Below are 13,604 nucleotides of genomic sequence, written 5' to 3'. Positions count from 1 at the left end.
CGGAAATACATTGGGAACAAATGACCGGTCGCTCAAGACCTCTGTGAAGTACAGGAGCGTGCGAAACGAGGATGTTTCCACCCGATCTCGAACCAGGGACCTTTCGCGTGTTAGGCGAATGTGATAGCCGCTACACTACGGAAACCTGCAGGGACCGCTGCTGGTGTCTCACTTGCGTTTCGGGCTGAGAAAGGGACGCGTCACTTTAGGCAGGGGGCGCTGGAGAGAGGAACAAAGGGCGCGATGAAACAAAATGCCGAAACCCAGGATCGAACCAGGGACCTTTAGATCTTCAGTCTAACGCTCTCCCAACTGAGCTATTTCGGCGGTGCGCAAAGCCCACAGCCACCTGCTCCAGCCTTCCTGTGTTGTGGCATGAGCGCACCAAGAGTAGCGGGAGAGTGTTGCAGGAACGTCACTCAGAAGGAAAGCCACCCAGCTGCGCCCTCTGAGCTCTGTCCAGCGCATCTTCCTCGCATGGACTCCTGCCTGCGATGGGCAGGAAACAATTAGCAAGAACAGAACGACACCCCATGGGTGTCTCATGACCGCACCTTAGGTTGTGACACGTGCAGGTGTGAGGGGTTGCCGGGCTACTTTAGAGCAGAGCTTGGGCGGAGGGGGGGCGGGAAAGCAGACAAAGAGGTGACACCTCAAGGTCTGCACGATCACAGCTCTCCGCCGCCCCAGGCTTCCGCTCGATAAGCTACTGGACACACCCGCCCCTCCTCACACAGACCGTGGAAAAGCCCCCGAGTGGGAGGGCTCTCTCTTCCTCCCAGGAGCTCTTGGACACGACGCACAGACAGGGCGCGGGGAGCCGCCGCCTGCAAACACGGCTCCAGGCAGGACTCCACTCCACAGGAGCCGCAGAGCAGAGGAGATGGGGGCAGCTTAGCTCCTGTGCAGAGACCTGAGCTGTTGTTGCTGTGGATGCTGTCTTTTCTGCACTCGGGGTAGGAGTGAATGTTGAGTTGCCCTTAGAAATGAAGCAGAGCACTTCAACGGCACGGGTGTGTGTGTGTGCGCCCTGGTGATTCTGGGAGACAGATCGAACCTGGGCTAAAAGAGAGGGGGCTTAGCCCTCTTCCATTTGCTAGTTCAAAGTTGTACAACCCATCTGTATCTGCTAGGCGGCGCAGTCGTCGTGCACAAAGAACGCTTTGAAAAGCATCAAAGGCAAGTCATTCCGAGTTGGTCGTTTGTGTTTTCCGTTCAGACGCGAAATGCTGAAATGATCTCTCGGCTCCTCGGTTGTCATTTCTGCTCCGTAAAGGGATCACAGCACGCGTTGGCTTCCAGCATGCTGGGTCGGGACACGATGCCGGGGGTTGGAGAGAGCGATGTCTTCCTCGTTAGTATAGTGGCAAGTATCCCTGCCTGTCACGTGGGAGACTGGGGTTCGATTCCCAGACGGGGAGTAGCTTCTCTTTCACCTCCTTAGAGAAATGACTGCCTTTCACTTCTCTGTTTTCTTTCACAGCGTAGTGCACCTTTTCATTGCTCTCGCTGCGACATGCACTGTGCAGATCCCGCCACAATAAGAGGTGAGTGGGTCTGTTCGATGCACAAAGAACGCTTTGAGAAGCGTCAAAGGCAAGTCATTCCGAGTTGGTCCTTTGTGTTTTCCGTTCAGACGCGAAATGCCGAAATGATCTCTCGGCTCCTCGGTTGTCATTTCTGCTCCGTAAAGGAATCACAGCACGCGTCGGCTTCCAGCACGGTGGGTCGGGACACGATGCCGGGGGTCGGAGAGAGCGATGTCTTCCTCGTTAGTATAGGACCTGTCACCTGTCCCCACCTGTCACGCGGGAGACTGGGGTACATCAGGACGCGCATTGAAGTGAAAGCAGGATGCGCTGTGACATGCACTGTGCAGATCCCGCCACACTAAGAGGTGAGTGGGTCTGTTCGATAACAGCGCTAGGCGAATCCCCAATCCCCTTTTGTGCCTGGCGACAAAAGATGTCTGTTTCCGCCCGGTTTCGAACCGGGGACCTTTCGCGTGTGAGGCGAACGTGATAACCACTACACTACGGAAACGGTGGTAAGACGTGCCCAGCGGCCCAGTGCTGAGCTTCGCCTATGCGATTCAGCTGCTTCCAGTGCCTTTATTGGAGTGCGCTGATGGACCGTGCTCTCTCTCCAGAGACCAGCACGCCTGTACCGCGGCAAAAATAGCTTGAAGTTCGAAAACGATTTTGGCATGCCTGTAGCGTTTCGCGAAATCTCTTAGAGTTACAAAAACACATGCTTTGTGTATAAAATACATTGTGAATGCTTTCTCAGCCTTCACTTTGTCATTTTTATGAAATTTTTTTGACCATGCTCAAATTTTCTCTTGTCCATATCTTTGCAATGGAAGCACAGAACGCCTTCAAACCAAATACATTTTAAAGACCACAACTTGTGGATATTTCCACAGCCTTTACACCAAACTATCAGTGAGCTAATCATCTCTTTTTAAACCTCCGGTTTTTCATCCATGCGTAATTACACACTAACTGGAACCCGGGGACCGCTGTGTGCACACGTTCACAACGCGAGAAATACTGTTCAATATGGCTTCGTGCGAGAAACCCATATATGACCATAGGAAGCAGAACAGTGCAGTCTCCATTTACCCAGACTATAAGCACGGGATTAAAGCTTTGTTTGATTTCTGAAACCCTTCCTTTACGTTCTATTTTCATTCAGGTGTGGGTCAACTATATTGACAATACTACTGACAGCAGGAAGTTTAAAATATTCTTTTCTCAGAAGCTTATTAAAAACAGCTCCCATGATGTTCAAACCGACTTTTTACACAGAACACTGACACTGCTTTGTGTTCTGAATCTCTTTTTCTCGTGCTTTTATTTAATGTGGCACAATGCACTGGTATAGGGGTATTCTGTTCACAAACCAATAGCATTTAAACCACAGCACCCACAATGCTGCAAGTAAGTGTTTTGCACACTAAGCAGGTCCTCTGACTTTTCCCAGCTTTGTTTTGGGTTGTGGAACCTTTATTTTTTATGATTTTTTGAAGATAACACTACAGGTAATACACTGGGATAGGTGGGTCGTCTTCATGGCTCAATAGCATTTCAAATACAACAGCCACACTGCTGAAACCAAGTGTTTTCCACACCAGACAGGCCGTCTAACCTCATACAACCTTGCTGTGGCTGTGGCCCCTTTCTTTATTTTTTTATGATGTTTTCAATATGGCACCATTAGACAGGCGGTACATGGGGTAGGGGGGTGCTATTCACGAGTCAATAGCTCTTCAAGCACAACAGCCACAGTGCTGCAACCAGGTGTTTTACACCAGACATTTCACCTAACCTTATACAACCTCACTTTGAGTTGTAGAACATTTCTTTAGTTTTTAATGATTTTTTGACTGTAATCAAGTGTTGTGCTCACTAGGCAGGCCTTCTGATCTTTCACAGTCATGCTTTGTTGTGTGAAACTTTAATTCTCTTTTTAGGATTTTTTGAACATGGCAACTTCCACCGAGATGTGTAGGGGGTGTGGGGGTGCTCTTCAATAGCTTTTTCATCTATACACACAAACAGATGTAACCAAGACACTCAGAACCTGTCACGCAGGGGCTGAATGCTGAGGATAGGGATCCAATGTGGTGCCCTTGGTAGGGTTGGCGCGAGACGCAGGCGTAGTCAGAGTAAACAAGCAGGGGTCCGAGTCCGGGAAGGCGTAGTACAGGTGTAGGCACAGAATCGACAGGCGAAGGCGTAGTCGAGGGACTGGCAGGGGTCAGAGTCTGGGAAGGCGTAGAAGTTGCGTTGGTGTGGATTCAGAAGGCAGAGGCGTAAACGAAGAGACAGTCTGGGGTCAGGATCCGAGAAAGCGTAAAATAGGCGAAGGTACAAAATCGAGTGGCTAAAGCGGTAGTCAGAAAAGCGGGGTCGAGGTCCAGGGGAGAAGTCATAGTAAGGCAAAGGCGTAGTTAGTAGGTAAGCTCCGGGAGAGAATCTCAATCGTGAGCAATGACCGGGGGACAGATGAGGGTTTAAGTAGAGGACTGATTGACGTGTGCACGTTTGGTACGGGGAGAGCTCGAGGGAATGCGGGAGCGCTTGCTTGCATGAGGGAGATTCGTGACAGAACCAACAGAATCAACCTGAACTCATAGAAAAACAAGAATGCCCCTGCGACACCTGCACCCCCCTCCTGGTATCAACACCCCCAAACCCATCCATTCCAGCTAACAAGTCTCAGAATGGGTGCAACCCTCCAACCTGGACCAAGAACTTCCAATCTCTGATGTTACTGTCTCTAATGTCGGACGTCATGTTCTGCGGATGTGCAGTGTGCCTTTTCTCTTGTCGTGCTCAAAGTGATTCGTTGCATACGCTCCTGACTGCATGTTCTATATTCCTCTGTTATTTCATTCAGATGACCTATGTGGTGTGATCACAAGGTTCAGCACCAGCAGAACCTGCAGACACATCAGCTGACCTCGACATGATTTGAACACGCAATCTTCTGAGCTGGAGTCAGACGCGCTACCGTTGCTCCACGAGGTCACTCGCCACAAGTGCTTTTAATTCCCCCAAAGAGAACAATCAGCATCCCTGAAAAAGATTTTTTTTCATTCTCTCCTGTGAGGAGCGCCGCTCTTCCAACGAGAGACTCTTCTTCCCAGACCACAGAATATTCTTTCCGCCCGGCTCTCTCACAGAGAGCAGACACACCGTCTCCACTGATGTGTTTACTACATCTATAGATCTGACCCCCTACAGCCCCGATATTCCTGGACAGGATATTTACCACCAGCCTCGTGAACGTCTCATCTTGACCTCTCCCAGGAGGAGCACAATTAACACAGAATCCTCTCTCCATTTAGCAAATAACAAAAAACACTGTTTACCTGTCAAGACAGAAAACCAGGCTGCTGCAGGTGAGGCTTAAACTCACAACCTCGGCATGAGTCCACTGAATATGTCATTTTACATGGCCTGAACCAGGAAAGAGATTGGAAGTCAAGAGGTTATGGTTTTTTTTTAATACTTGCCTACTCTTTTAATTTTTCGGTCAAATATTTTATTTGGGAGTACTTTCAATTGATGTTAATCCTTGTCCCGATGCACGATTCTGGGCCATGGTGCATCTTGAATAATGTTCTTATAGGCTTCAGTTTGGAAAAGTGCGCTCTTCAGAAGCTACAGAAACCGCTAATGGTTACATAACACAATGCAAAAGGAACGTTCGGGTTTGAAAAAGAATATTACTTGCTATGAATACAAACACTGTTACAGCAGGCGTGTTAGGGCTATTTTAGCTTAGATCATCAATTCATCTTACATTTCTTCTCCATCTATATCAACAGCGTCATCGCTACTGAGCGCTAAAGGCAGGTCCTAGCAATACAATCTTCTTTAGAAAACATTTTTAAAACTATTTCCACTACCATACATAAAGTAAAAGATTCCGATTGCACGCAACTAATAAATTATCTTTTCCAGGGGCGTTGTAGCTAGATGCAAATTACAATCGAAAATATCAGTATCAGCTTTAATATTTTCTTTTGGATCCACAGGACGATCAGCATGAGCCATCAAAGAGCCTGTAGTGGCAAGAAGTTTAAAAGCACACAAGTGATCTGTCTTTGGTCAAAGGAATTGCTGGAGCAGTAGGACACAGAGCAATATCTAGCAGCTGTAGACGATGTTCGGGGAAGAGATAATTCTGTTTTCAGCACAGGGAGTGAGAATGAGCTCAGTCCGGCTCCCAGCAGAATCCATTCTGGTTTGGTTACTATCAGACTGTGCGTCTGAGGCTCTTTGGATCGCAACGTGAAAAAAAAAGAACAAAAAACATTTGCTCACATCTTGTGATTTCCACGAGAGGAAGAGAAGATATCACTTTAAAAAAAATCAGAACTGAAGATTTGGATCCGGGACCTCATACTTGTCAAATGATTAAAATAATAATTATGAAAATATCAGGTTGTGTTTCTGCAACATATCGTGCACAATATGCCATTTATTTCTAAAAATACAGTAGATTGTACTTAATAAAAATGTACAATTCACCGCTGGTATAAACAGATGTGTGCTGTGTTTGCCTTTGTAAGCATTTGTTTAAAAAATAAGTTCACAATACGATAAAAAACACAGAAAGCACAAACGTAATAATATAATGATACAAAATCAATACCAAATCATAAAGCCAATTAAGTACCTATCCTTTGAAAACAGTGACATTTGTATCTACTTTTGAATAACAAATCAGACAGCATAGTCCCTTAATTCAAAGATAAGATATTTGCCAAAACAAGACAACCAGATGTTAGCTGAATTCGGAACAAGAGCCTCTGCTTCATCGTTTATTGAGCTTTTGATCAACGTCTGAGTGAAAAAGATTCGCTATTTTAACTATTTAATTAAAGTTCACAAAAGCACCTTTCTTCGAGCTGTAGTCGAAACAGCGACTTAAGGATTCCTAACTGTTTCTAATACAGTCAGCCGCGCTACCAACTGAGCTATCGAAGGGATTTCAAGTGCTTCTCTCTGGCACATATTGCCCAATGTAGTGAAATATTCCGGGTACTTAAATTCCAGTTCGACATCAAGTTTCCAACTCGTTTCTTTAGTCTTGTTTACCTTGAATTTAAGCCACAAACCAGGATTCTACTGTATAATCTTCCGGGGATGTTACAAAATATTTGATGGGGCATCAATAATTACAGGCGGAAATTCACTCCTTTTTTTTCTCGAGGCATCATATTAAACATTTCATTTGGATCGAGAAGAGGATCACCATGAGAGACAGAACAAACTGTTTGATTCCGTCTTTATTGGGAGCTGTATCACAGCTAATGCATGTAAAGCCTTCAGTATGCGATAGTGAGAGCTCAGTTATGCCAGGGAGTGGGAGTGAAGAGAACTGAACTGAAATTTAGTAAATTCATATTTAAATAGAGTGTAAATCATCAAAGTGTTCTGTCACTTAAAACTTATTACAACACTACCAGGAGTGGGGATTAAACCCACGTGGACATTTGTCCATTGGATCTTAAGTCCAACGCCTTAACCACTCGGCCATCCTGGTCTATAGCGATAGGCTCTTCAGTTGTTTAACATTTAAATATGATTCAACAATTAAAAAAAATATAAACCACGAAACCTCTTAGAGTTGCGAGAATACTTCCTTTGTGTATAAAATACATTGTGAATGCTTTCTCAGCCTTTACTTTTTCGTTTTTATGACATTTTTTTGACCGAGCACGAATATTCTTTTGTCCATATCTTCACAATGGAAGCACAGAACGCCGTCAAACCAAATGCATTTTAAAGACCGAGACTTGTGGATATTTCCACAGCCTCTACATCAAACTATCAGTGGGCTAATTATCTTTTTTTAAACCTCCGGTTTTTCACCAATGCGTAATTACGCACTAACTGGAACCCGGAGGACCGCTGTGTACAGACGTTCACAACGCGAGAAATACTGTTCAATACGGTTTTGTGCGAATAACCCGTATATGACCATAGGAAGCAGAACAGCGCAGTCTCCAATTACCCAGACTGTAAGCACAGGAATAAAGCTTTGTTTGATTTCTGAAACCCTTCCTTTACGCCCTGTTTTCATTCAGGTAAGGGTCAACTATATTGACAATACTACTGACAGCAGGAAGATTAAAATATTCTTTACTCAGCAGCTCATTAAAAACAGCTCCCATGATGTTCAAACCGATTTTTTACACAGAACACTGACACAGCTTTGCGTTCTGAATCTCTTTTTCTCATGCTTTTATTTAATATGGCACAATGCACTGGGATAGGGGTATTCTGTTCACAAACCAATAGCATTTAAATCACAGCACCCACAATGCTGCAAGTAAGTGTTTTGCACACTAAGCAGGTCTTCTGACTTTTCCCAGCTTTGTTTTGGGTTGTGGAACCTTTATTTTTTATGAATTTCTGAAGATAACACTACAGGTATACACTGGGATAGATGGGTCTTTTTCATGGCTCAATAGTAATTCAAATACAACAGCCACACTGCTGAAACCATATGTTTTACACACCAGACAGGGCCCCTAACCTCATACAACATTGCTGTGGCTGTGGCCTCTTTCTTTATTTTTTTATGATTTTCTGAAAGTAACACAACAGGTAATAATACACTGGGACAGGTGGGTCTTCTTCATGGCTCAATAGTGTAGTGGTTTGATGGGTTTACTGAGACAATTATTAATTGTAACAGTAATCACGAGGTTGTTCGTTGTAGCTTTTAGAAAATCAATCGTCAGAACAACTAACAACGCACACACACGGGTTCAATACACGAGATACATTTATTAATATAAATTGTGCACCAAAGATATACTAGTCTGCCTGGATACGAGCGGCAGACCTTACTGTGAGGGTTATCAATATACAAGGTATATAATCTCGAAGAGATGCAAACACAAAGAGATACACAACAGAGAATATATGTCAATATATATCGTTCGGTTATCAAATCGCTAATCAGTGTTATTACCCACTGTTACTCTAAACTCGGAAGTAAATACATTACTCATGAATTAAATTGATAACAACTTGTGTTGAGGTACAATTGAATTCTCGAGACGCAATGTAGAACATGGGGTTTACTTATCCACTGTGTATGGATTTGGAATCTCCCGGCATGAACACCAAACCAGCTGACAGGCTCTGTTGCAGCCTCTGTTGCAGCGGTTGTCCAATGGGCATTGTGTCGGCGTCCTCTGGCTACCGGCCAACCAGTCAAGGTGCAGCTCGGAGTAGGACGGGCGGAGGAATCTGTCTGCGGCGCGCAGGGAAGTCGTTGCTCCTAGGGGATCTACCAGGAGTCCTGCTGGCTAGTAGAAAGTCTCTACGCACAGAGTGTGACCGCGAGTCCTCACAAGTCACTCTTTTGCCTGGGAAGAAGCTGGTTCGTTCCCGGTCCAGCGCTGCTTCTGAATAAGCTATTCAGGTTGTCGACGAGGGTCCAACTGTAGGCTGCCGTTGATCAAACGGAGCATTCACGTTGGTAGAATTCTGAGTACGTACGGGATCCTCGGCCTCGCGCTTAGAACAAAGTCCAAGTCCTTTTGCAGACAACAGCAGTTGTCACGTGATTGTCTCTGAGGATGCGCGAAAATGGCCAAGGAGAGCCCCGATCTGAGCTTGCGCTCCCTTTTTGACCAAGACCCAGATGTGTGCTGATTGGTTGAGAGTTTGGCGGGCATTGGAGACCCACGTGGTATTACCACGCCCTGCCAGTCCCTGATTGGTTGGTCAAGATGAGATATAAGTCACTTACTCTTGACACTTAGGAATGCAGTCCAGATGTCCATTCGGCACTCCCTAGACTGATAGGCGCCAATGAATGACCATTGATCATGATAGCCAGGCTTAGCTAAGTGCATCCCCCTTTGGGAGCTGTCCTAGGAAACCTTATCAAAGGAAACCTTAAATCAGCCTGCATGAATAGTTTCTCTGTGGCTGCACCACAGAGATGAACAGAGAGATGAGGCCTAATTTGGGAAAGCTCAGAAACACTTAATTATTTCTTATTAATAAGCCTCGCCGCTACATATCCCCCCTTTTTGAAGGTCACGAGGTCCTGAGGCGTTGTTGCCTTCAAAACGAAACAGAGTTAAGTGATGTCCCTTGCCATTAGAACATTAATCTTAAATGTCTACATTACTCCTCGAGAATTCATACCGGAACCAGCATTGGATACAAACAGGATGAATAACATCTGGAGTATGTATATACACGGTAGGAGACATTGTCTAAGTCTAGGAATTACACATCAGGAAGTTCACTGTCAATATCTGATACCTCTGTAGTAGATATTTGGGGAGAAGTCACTTCCTTTCTTTTGACATGCTACCTTTGACTCATTCGTGCTACCCGGAGTACATCTTGATGTGAGAGTACAGCATTCAGAGTACATTGTCAGTCATGATCCAGCTACCCGGCAGTAGTGTTACAATAACAACGGTTCCTGTTCCCAGCCCCCCCGATAAACCACAACACCTGTGTTGGGCACCTGCTAGGGTAATTTGGAGGCTCGTTCCATTAAAGCAAACTAACTCTTCAGGGCTTACTGTTTCTTGGATTTCTATCCAATTCAATAGTGTGGCACCTGAAGGCATCCATGACCTCAAGTTTGGTCTTATGTTGTCTGGTTCTAGACAGTACAGTGTTAAGTTCAAGCTGTACTATGGCCTTCTCGGGAACTTGCAGGAAAACTGTTAAGTTAGGTAGCTGCATTGCGGTAGCTGTATCATGCCTGTCACAAGTCATAGTGTCAGTTAAATGTGGTGTGTTGACCAGCCATTTACTTCCCACCTGCTCTTCATGGGGTTCATTAACCTCCCTCTACTCGTTAGTAGCTTTACACCCTTCATTGGTGAGTCGTTTAGACACAGCCAATGAATAGCTTTGGTAGCCATACCCATCTCAAGATTTGGAACCGAATTCAATCTTGGATTGCCTTCTGGGTGAGCTATGAGCGATGGGGTGGTTAATGTCACATACTCCTCTACTGAGAAGAGTGGAATCAAGTGGGTTGGGAATTGAGCCGTGGTTAGACTGGCTACAGTGGCACTAAACTCCCTTAACAGGTCTTGTGTCAACATTCTGGACTGTTGCACACAAGCATAAACCCACTGTATAACACTGGCAATCATGTCCACTGGTTGGGGAATAAGGTTTAACCCTGTTGCATAGGAAGTTGCCTTTTGGGTTTTCCCTAAGCTTTCCAACTTTTGCTGCTGTCGATACAGTCTGTCACTACCCTCTGGCATTTCTGACACCTGCCTTCTTGGGGCAGTCAGGGGGAGAGTGCCAGTAGCACACAAACCTACCAGAAATAGCAAACGCGCAACAGTGGTGGCAGCAATCAGTTCTCCCAAAAGTCTTTTCGGGTGGCTGACCCCAGTCATCTCCTTCTGAGTGACTGTTGCCTTTCTAAGCTGGCGCAGCATGTACATGGTGTCTTTCTCAGTATGCCATGTGGCATCTTGGGCACCAACATCCTGGAAATCTGGGGAGATCTGACACAGCTGCTGATGCTGCTCCTCCTTTTCCAGGGCATCTGCTTTTTCGATTTCTTCATGGCTGTGCTCTAGGAACCCCGCTGGGGATGGTGCAGTGGTGGAGCATGCCTGACCCTCGGCTGAGTGGTCATCTGGAGCACCCGAGTGATCTGGGACTGTTACCCCATTCTCACTGTTCAGGTCCACCCTGCACACTTCCTGATTGAGGAATCCCTCTATTGGCATGTTTACAAACGTTCACTGGGGGTAGGTGTAGGACACCTGCTCGCTCCCCCCTTCCCTCGCTAGGGGTTCAGGGAGCTGCCCCAGCAGTGGGATAGCTAGTTCACTGTCTTTGAACTTACTATCACTCACCAGGCCCATGTCAGTACAGGCAGGGATTCTGACACCCCTCTTTGCGATGTCCTGCACTGGCAGGCGGGTGGCTTGACCATCCAGCTCCAGTCTGGCTGAACCACTGTTGGTCAGACTCAGACTGACAAACTGAGCTGGTGGCTGTAAGAAAACCGGCTCGGCTTTCATTCCCTGTCCCTTCCTGGGGACTGGGTGTGTTGGCAACCCTGCCGTTGAGGCAGGAACAATCAGGTCAGTCTCACTCACTACCTGGTAGTTGTGAGAAATAATGTTACCTGACTGCAGGTTCCCTGGGTCACAGCAGAGGGAATCGGCATCTGGGATCAGGTGTGTCCACAGCGCAGTAGTCTCAGTAACCCAATAATAGCAGTAACCTGTCCTTCAGCTCTCAGACTGAGAGGAAAAATAAGTAGGTGGTGCTTTGACCTGTTTCCACACCTTGCCTTTCTGGCGATCCACCATAGGTTCCACTCTGAGTCGCATGCCCTTTTCTTTTTCTACGTGTTTGAGCTTGCTGTGTGACATCAAACACCTTTCAACCTCAGTGTCAATCAGTGTCTCACTGTGTAAGACATCTCCCATGGCAGCCTTGAGGTAAAAGCTTCTTGCTTTTCCTCTCTGTTTTACTGCCTGCTCTGTGACTTCAGGGTTGGAGTCAGCACTCACTTGGGAGTGGCTGAATTCATCCAGGCAGGAACGCTTCTGCTCAATCAGATGGACTGAGGGAGGGAGAGAGGGCAGGTCTCCGCCTGTTCCAGTGGAGAGTATCAGCTCATTCACGCTTCCGGCAGCCTTGGGGAGCGGTTGTCCCTGTCCTAATAAAGCTTGTTCAAGCCTGGCCAGGCGGGCGGCTACTGAATCCTTTTGTTCAGCCTTTTCTAGCTCTTTCCGTCCCCCGGTGTTCTCATGGCACTTAGGACGCTGGGTGCGGTCCTGTGTGCCTGCTTTGGAACGGGGCTTAGCCAGCTCAGGAGCCTGTGCTCCATCGAGCAGGAGGGAGTTAACCCTGCTGGCTCTGATGGCGAAAACAGTCGCTTTAGCAGCTTTTTGCTCAGAGCGACTTTGGACATCATACTCCCAGGCTTTCTGCACAAATCTCTTAATATCAGTCATTTTCATGGTCTGTGCATCTGTATGCATTAAGATCATCTTTCTGGCTGACGGTTGAAAATTTGCAATTAATAAACCCTTGAAATGTGTGTTCTCTTCGCAACACTCATCATTTCGCCCTGCAAAATAAGTTCGTCTAAGTCTCTCGTAATATTCGCAAGGGGACTCTGCTCTCTCGTGCTTAATGTTAAGAGCGGCGGCTATTGCGACAGTCGGGTCAATAAACGCACTGTATTCTTGGATAAGTGCTTGACATAGCTCTTCAAAGTCATTACAGACCTCTTTCATCTGCCTAGCCATCCACTCATGTACAGCTCTGCTGGTAGTTTTCCTGACCAGAAACACTTTCTGTGGCGTTTGGTAGGTACTGCAGGGTATACCTGAGGTCTTGAATATACCTCTCGATATTATTCTCTGACACTGCGGGGTCAAATCTCTCTATGTACTTCGCTAGCTCTCTCAGAGAATGGAGGTTTATTCTCCTAGCTTCTCCGCTGACGGAGATATGGAAGAGATCGTGGTCAGACTTGTCGCTGCTAGAGAGAGTGCTTAATAGCGACTCGAATTCAGACCTTTTAGCAACCATCGTTAAACTTAAAGAGTATTACGAGTAGTACGAAATCACAGTTTTACCACAGAAAACCACAAGATCAAGTATGCAATCAACCCGGTAGATCGCAAGAGATCACAAAACAATCAAGCACTGCTTAAAGAGCAAGGGGAACTTTTTTCCTTTCGGTTTTCAGCACACTGTATTGTCGTGTATGAAACCCGCGGCGTTTTATATTGAATTATTCCGCTTGGTTGACTCATTTCAGTCTTACCAGCCCACCCAGTGACGCCAATAAAAATGTAGTGTGCTCTCTGAAGGCACCAGTTCTGTAGGGTTTGGGCATTTACTGGGACAATTATTAATTGTAGCAGTAAATCATAAAATGATTCTTTTGATGGCCTTAGAATCCAACCATGCGATATAACTCAAACAACGCACACACACAGGTACCAATACATGAGTATACATTTATTAATACATTGAATATGCATGTAAACCTAACAGATCTTATCGAGAGGGTTATCAGAATACAAAAGGTATATATTCAGTCATTTA

The 13,604-nt window shown here is 46.0% G+C and overlaps 3 non-coding genes across 3 annotated transcripts; all 3 read right to left on the bottom strand.

The window, feature by feature from the left end:
* Positions 1–254: 254 nt before the first annotated feature.
* trnaf-gaa (transfer RNA phenylalanine (anticodon GAA)) lies at positions 255–327 on the bottom strand. Its single transcript has one exon. It is a non-coding gene; the product is annotated as a tRNA-Phe (tRNA).
* Positions 328–1,970: 1,643 nt separating this feature from the next.
* trnav-cac (transfer RNA valine (anticodon CAC)) lies at positions 1,971–2,043 on the bottom strand. Its single transcript has one exon. It is a non-coding gene; the product is annotated as a tRNA-Val (tRNA).
* Positions 2,044–6,979: 4,936 nt separating this feature from the next.
* Positions 6,980–7,062, bottom strand: trnal-uaa (transfer RNA leucine (anticodon UAA)). The gene has a single exon. It is a non-coding gene; the product is annotated as a tRNA-Leu (tRNA).
* Between the last annotated feature and the right edge of the window lie 6,542 nt (positions 7,063–13,604).

Source organism: Lepisosteus platostomus, chromosome 5, assembly GCF_059453375.1.
Source record: "Lepisosteus platostomus isolate fLepPlt1 chromosome 5, fLepPlt1.hap1, whole genome shotgun sequence".
Taxonomy (NCBI): domain Eukaryota; kingdom Metazoa; phylum Chordata; class Actinopteri; order Semionotiformes; family Lepisosteidae; genus Lepisosteus; species Lepisosteus platostomus.
Note: the sequence above shows the minus strand (reverse complement) of the source record. Positions and strands in the feature narration are given on the sequence as shown.